Source organism: Neofelis nebulosa, chromosome 3 (genome assembly GCF_028018385.1).
Source record: "Neofelis nebulosa isolate mNeoNeb1 chromosome 3, mNeoNeb1.pri, whole genome shotgun sequence".
Lineage (NCBI taxonomy): Eukaryota > Metazoa > Chordata > Mammalia > Carnivora > Felidae > Neofelis > Neofelis nebulosa.
Window position 1 is genome coordinate 15,367,834 of NC_080784.1, and position 6,946 is coordinate 15,374,779.

Below are 6,946 nucleotides of genomic sequence, written 5' to 3' on the forward strand. Positions count from 1 at the left end.
GAAACTAAGAGTTGTACATTCAACCGACTGAGCCACCCAGGTGCCCCGAGGACTCATAGAATCTTTAAAAATCTGCTTGGAATTCACTCCTTCGGCCGAAAGAGTCTTATGCTCCCCCCAGGACACACTTTAAGTCACACCTACGATGCATCTTGTCCAAAAACTTTAGTTAGCACTACCCCACTATTCCTACTGGCTTGTCATCATAATCACCCAATGACTTTTGGGGGGAGCAGACATCTCAGGCCATATTTGTTGAAATTCCCATTAGGCAGATTTGGGGTAGGATCCCGCAAACTACAATTGTGTAAGTTTCCTCGGGATTATGCTTATCAGACAAAATTAGAAGCCAGTGGTCTATCTCAGTGACCTGTTACTTGATATAAGCGCAGTAGATGAGGTTTGGAAATATCCAGGCTCCCTGAGACCCGCCCCCCAGCATTCCCTTTTCTGAGAGCTTTCCCGCTATCCACAAGGGGTGGGTCCTGACAGGGCCCGACTTTCTCCCATGCCACCGTGATTTGATCAAGGGAAGTCATCTGGCATCAACTGGGCCAGATTTTTTTTTTTTCTCCGCCTTATTTCAATTGAGAGACACGGTCTGGCACAGAGGAGCTGCAGGACACAGAGGAGCGTCATACCGAAGGTCCACATGCCGGCCGCCAGGTCCCTGGGGCTACCCTAGTTCCCCCCTTTCCTCGGGCCCACTGTGTCCATTCAACTTGTTGAATTCTGCAGGACTCTCTGTTGGTTTCCTAGGACTGCCGTGATGAACGACTGCCCAACGGGGGGCTTCGAACGATGCGAATCTATTCTCTGGCAGTTCTGCCATCCAGAAGTGGAAAATCAGGTGTCAGTCAGGTTCGTGCCTTCTGCCGGCTCTGAGGGAGAAACCATCCCTGCGTCTCCTCACTCCTGGTGGCTGCTGGTAGGCGATCCTTGGTGTTTCCTCGTGTGTCCGTGCGTCCCTCCAAGGTCTGCCTCTTCTCTGTGTCTCTGTGTCCTCTTCTCTTCCTTTTCGGACACCGGTTACTGGATGTAGGGCCCACCCTAAATCCAGGAGGATTGCATCTCAAGATTTTTAACCAATGTTACCTGCAAAGACCCTATTTCCAATTAAGGTTGCATGCTGAGGTTGTGGGTGCACATGAAGCTGGGGGGCGGGGGACGCTCTTCGACTCACAACACACACATTTGCTAAGAAACCAAAGACAAAATGCTCACAGTCACAAAGAAGAGAAGACCTCTCTTCCTCAGAGCTGACATCAGGGCCACAGAGAAGGTCCGGAGTCAGTTTAGGTCACATGACCTCTCCTGGACCAGTCACTGGGGCAAGGGAGGTGGGTGTTCTGATTGGCCAGCCCGGGCCACTCACTTGCCTGCACTGGAGAAAAGGGATCCATGTGACTGATAGCCTCTCACTCCAGTGCAGTCCAGGCGCTCAGAACGGAAGGAAAGGTCCCAACAGGGGGTCCATCTGCTGTGTTCCTCCAGCAACTCAGCATCACTGCTGTTCTTTCTGGCTCCACATCTGAAACAAAAATAAACACTGAAATCAACACTTCCAGAGTTCATAAAATCGATCGCCGGGGATCTGCCAATGCCATCTCTGTACAGGGCGTTAGCAAGTGTTAGAGTCCCCACTGCCTGTGAGTTAAAGATTAAAATGATCAGGTAGGTGACCTTAGTTCTCCAATTTCAGTATTATTTTGTTCCTAGAAACAGCTGTCTCTGTCCAAAGAAATGATAGTTATTCACGTTTACGTGGCCCTTGGCACATTTATGTATATTATCAAAATTAAGCACAGTAACTCTGGGAGGGAGGCGTGGATTATTATCTCCATCTTAAAGATCTGGAAAACTGAGGGAGAGAACACTGAAGCGATTTGCCTGAGGTCACGTGATCAGTTAGCAGCAGCATCAGAATTAGAATCCGGGTGCACGTGATTCCTGATCTAGGGGTTTCTGCACTTGTTGTAACGGCCCATTTCGGGTATTCCCCCTTAACGCTAGGACAGCACTGGGACGAACCTCACACCTTCCCTTCAACCAGCCTCTCCAGGACACATAATTACTTTTCTGCCGGGACGCTCTCTATTGCAAACATCTGAGCTCACAAATAAATTTTTTCTTCCCCAGAGGCATAGATTTTCATGCGAAAGAAATGTAAAACTCAGAGGTTTTGGAGAGATCAACCTGCGCTCTCTCCTGGGAAAGTGGAAAAATGGCGAGCTTTGATATTTTCTTTTCTCCTTGTGATAAGAACAACAACAAAATGAAGAATGGCCCTTCCTCCTCTGGAAGTTTGAGAACCAAGGCTTGAGGGTGACGGGCTTCAATCATGACAGGAGGGATCTGTCAGGAATCCGAACAGCATCTGCGTGTAGACTGGGCACATTCATGGTGTATGGCATCAGGTAATAATGTCAAATTTTTCACAACATGATCACTTCCCGGTGTTCGTTCTTTTTTTTGTTTTTAATTTTTTTTTAACGTTTATTTATTATTGAGAGACAGAGAGACACAGAGCGTGAGCAGGGGAGGGGTAGACAGAAGGGAAGACACAGAATCTGAAGTAGGTTCCAGGCTCCGAGCTGTCAGCAAAGAGCCCGACGTGGGGCTCGAACTCACGAAACATGAGATCATGACCTGAGCCGAAGTCAGTCGCCTAACCAACTGAGCCACCCAGGCACCCCCCCAGTGTTCGTTCTAATGCAGGTTTTCCTCAGACCCAGGCGACAGTGACAGAAACCAAATGGCATTTCTTCACTGCCTTTGAAACAGCCGGAAATCCAGCCCTCCCCATCATCCCAGACCTCCTGACCAGTTGAGGGAGAACCCAGGAGAAAGGTGTGTATGAGGGTTAGTTTTATGTGTCACCTTGGCTAGGCCATGGTATCCAGATATTCGTTTAAACACCAGTCTAGATGGTGCTGTGTGGGTATTTTTAGATCGTATCAACATTTAATTCAGTAGATTTTGAGTAAAGGACATTAATCTCCATGATGTGGTGGGCCTTGTCCAATCAGTTGAAGGCTCTAAGAGTAAACAGACTGAGGTCCTGTGAAGAAGAAGGAATTCTGCCAGCCGACTACCTCTGGACTTGAACTGCAACATCAACTCTACTCTGGGTCTCCAGACTGCTAGCCTACCCTGCAGGCTTTGGACTTGCCAGCCTCCCACAATTGGGTGGATCAATTCCTTGAAACAAATCTCTTTGTATATATCTCCATGCACATCCCATTGGTTCTGTGTCTCTGGAGAGCCTGACGAACGCAGTGAGCCCTGGGCGGCCTCGGTGTCCTACCGCAGGCATTTGCACGTGCTCTTCCGGCTGTGACGTGACAGCTACCCAACCCCGTTTCTTGTGGCTGCTTTTGTTTCCCCTGCCGTCCCATATGTGTGCAGCCTGCGGGCTGGTCCTGCGGGATGGACAGATCATTCTCACATGTGCTGCTGTTCTCTCTCGTGTCTCTCTGTCCCCTGCTCTGACACGCTCCACGCCTGGGCCCGCCTCCCTTGTCCCCAACACCATCAAGCTGTGCTGACTTACCCGGGGCTATAAGGGACATTGATGTCACAGCTCCTGCAGGATTCCCGTCTCCTCTTCCAGGGCTTTGGGACACATTTCTAAGGGAAACCATTGTGTCTAATTACTTTCAGAGGTATCGTAAAGCCCTTATTATTGGAAAAATGACTACATTTTTATGTTCAAATAAATTCTCTAAGACACAGATATAAAGGCTCCATGGTGTAAATTCTCCTCATCGAGTTATTTCCTGAACTCCTGAACAGACTTTCAGTCATGTGCCTTAGTTTTAATTTTTGACATTCTAATCCCGATGTCAAATTCAACATCATTTGCAAATTTAAGCATTGAATCCTCTATCAGCAGCCCAGGGATGTTCACATTTAATTAAAAACGACTGGGGAAGACATTTTTTTAAATAACTTATTAGTCTATTATTAGTCACTTGAACATATGGGGACTCTAGCCTTTAGGAATTAAATGACTTTTATCTTCATCTTTTCTGAAAAATCCACAAATTTTCATTAGCTCTTCTTGGTATTTGAACTACTTTTCCTTTGGGGAATGGGGGCAGGGGCAACATTCTATTCTTTTACTACTCTACTGGAAAGCTTATCCTTGACAATGACCCCAGAGACCAGTGGGAAATGCAGAAGGAGCTTCTTCCACAGACGACATAGTCACTATCGTCTTGATCTCCCCTCCCTGTGTCCTAAAATTCGATTAAAATGATACACAATATAGGCGCGCCTGTCGGTTAAGCGTCCAACTTCAGCTCAGGTCATGATCTCAGGGCTCATGGGTTCAAGCCCCGTGTTAGGCTCTGAGCTGTCAGCACAGAGAAGAGCCTGCTTCTGATTCTGTGCCTCCCTCGCTCTCTGCCCCTCCCCCGCTCCCGCTCTGTCTCTGTCTATCAAAAAGAAATAAACATAAAAAAATGATACACAATATGTTTCTTAAAAGAACAAATCCATAACTGAGCTGGAAAAGAAGAAAGGGCGTTACCCATGAATCAGAATTTTTAGGGGGGATTCTGGAATATTGAAAGCAAACAGCATCAGATTTATGAAGAAGGCAGAGGCAGGCTCCACTCAACACAGAGGGGTGAGAGGACCATTAGCGAAGAAGCCATTCTCCAGAGGGAGCCCCAGAGAAACTCCAAGTTTAGGATACACTGTAGCAAAGGCGGACATTAGCCTAAAGACTGCTTGCAGGGTAGAAAGACTGTTGGCAGACTGTCCCGCCTCCTCTTTGTCGCTTAACACATATAAGCCTCCTGCACATCACCAGGAAGAGGATAAAAATCGAGCAGAAATATATGCAAAGGATACTAATAGCCAAAAGAAATACAAATGGCCTTCAACTTCAAGTACATGAAGGGGTGCTCAAAGTCGCTGGGGGGGGTCTGGTAAATGCAGATGAGAACGACAACAACACAGCATACTTTACTCATCTAAAAGCTGACACTATTCTGCTTATGTGAGCGCATGGGTGAACGGGCTCTGAATTCTGTCGGAAGGAAGACTTTGAAGGTCTGGTTTATCAGCATCTAGCAAAATGTCCCATCACCCGTGGCCTCTGGTACAGCAACTCCTCTTCCAGGATTCTCCTACAGAAATGTTGACACACGTGGGAAGATGTACTATGAGAATATACCAGGCAGGATCACTTGAAATGTCTGATGATTAGAAACAGTCAGTAGGGGAGTGGATAGATTGTGGTTTCTTCATGCTCTGAAATACTGTGCTTACCAGAACTGACACGGAAACCCTTAAGACATATTGTTAAATAAAACATTAAAGGGGCGCCTGGGTGGCTCAGTGGAGTAAGCGTCCGACTTTGGCTCAGGCCATGATCTCGTGGGTTGTGGGATCGAGCCCCGCATTGGGCTCCACGCTGACAGTGCAGAGCCTGCTTGGGGTTCTCTCTCTCCCTCTCTCTGCCCCTGCCCTGATTGTGCTCTCTCTCTCTTTCTCAAAATAAACATTAAAAAAAAAAAAAGGCAAGCAAGCAAGCAAGCAAAAGCTTTCCACAAGTCCTCAGCTTCTATCTTTTTGCCCAGAACCGAGCTCCCCTCTGCAAACGAGTCTGGGCTACAATACAGGTCTCCACTCTAAACACCCCCAGGGTTCTGCTGGGAAGGAAGAGAGGGAAACAAACACGAGGTGAGGGGGTGCACAAACGTGTCTCCTGCGGAAAGAAAATATTAAGTGTGTCCCCAGGGAGAGTGTTATCTCTGGGGAAGGGGGTACATTTCCCTCTTATTTGACATACTTCTTTTGTTGTTGATTTTAAAATAATTCTGAACATATGGAAAACTTTCAAGAATAGTAGAAGAAACTTTCCTGAACCATTGGAGAAGAAGTTGCTGATATAATGCTCTGTCATCCCTGAATGTTTTAGTTTGTAATTCTTTTTTTTTAAAATTTTTTTTTTTTTCAACATTTTTTATTTATTTTTTGGGACAGAGAGAGACAGAGCATGAACGGGGGAGGGGCAGAGAGAGAGGGAGACACAGAATCGGAAACAGGCTCCAGGCTCCGAGCCATCAGCCCAGAGCCTGACGCGGGGCTCGAACTCACGGACCGCGAGATCGTGACCTGGCTGAAGTCGGACGCTTAACCGACTGCGCCACCCAGGCGCCCCTTAGTTTGTAATTCTTAAAAACAAGGACACTCTCCTCCCTAAGCGAAACGAGCACCATCAAAATCAGGACATTAACAATGAAATTCTTCTTACCATTTAATCCACAGATCTCAAAGGGCATTCTTTTCTTTAGGGCAATATATTGAGTTCCCGTTGATGATTTTCCTCGATGTCAGCTAGTTGGGAGTAAATATGGATTGTTTTGATTAAAACTGTGTCCCTCGAAGGGCTCGAGCACACAATGGTGAGAGTCTTTCAGCAATAGGCTGGAACTCAAGAGCAGAGGTTGAACAGGTGCACGGTGTCTGATCTCAGCACTCTGTGGACGAGCACTCGGGCCGCGGTGGCTGGGACTCATGTGGATCTAGACTCCAAGGGGACTCAAGTCCCCCACCCCCCACTCAGTTGCTTTCCCATTTTAGAGAGTAAGCATGAGAGTGGCCTTGCCAACCGGGACATAGTGTCTGCTTGGGCATCGGGCAGTCTGAGGTTTAGGTGGCAGCTGTTGAGGGAGTTAGATGCCTGGAGCGCCTGTCACCAGCACCTGTTGGCCTGGCAGGAAGTCCTATTTGGGCACAGCCCCTCCTGCTGGGAGAGGGAGGCTCTGTTCTCACTCGGAGTGTTGCCCGGCAACCTCAGTCTTCAGGGTCAGACCCTCCTGTTTGTCTTTCCACAAAGTATATAAACAAGTCATAAATAAAATACACTGAAGTAAAATTTAGATTGTTGAAGTAACAGAAAATAAGATTTTTTTTGTTGCCTCCCTCCTTT

The 6,946-nt window shown here is 47.3% G+C and overlaps 1 long non-coding RNA gene across 1 annotated transcript; it reads left to right on the forward strand.

Moving 5' to 3' along the window:
- The first annotated feature begins 841 nt into the window (after positions 1–841).
- On the forward strand, positions 842–3,483 carry LOC131506392 (uncharacterized). The gene is made up of 3 exons (XR_009258905.1): positions 842–928; positions 2,264–2,417; positions 2,719–3,483. It is a non-coding gene; the product is annotated as an uncharacterized LOC131506392 (long non-coding RNA).
- Positions 3,484–6,946: the final 3,463 nt, after the last annotated feature.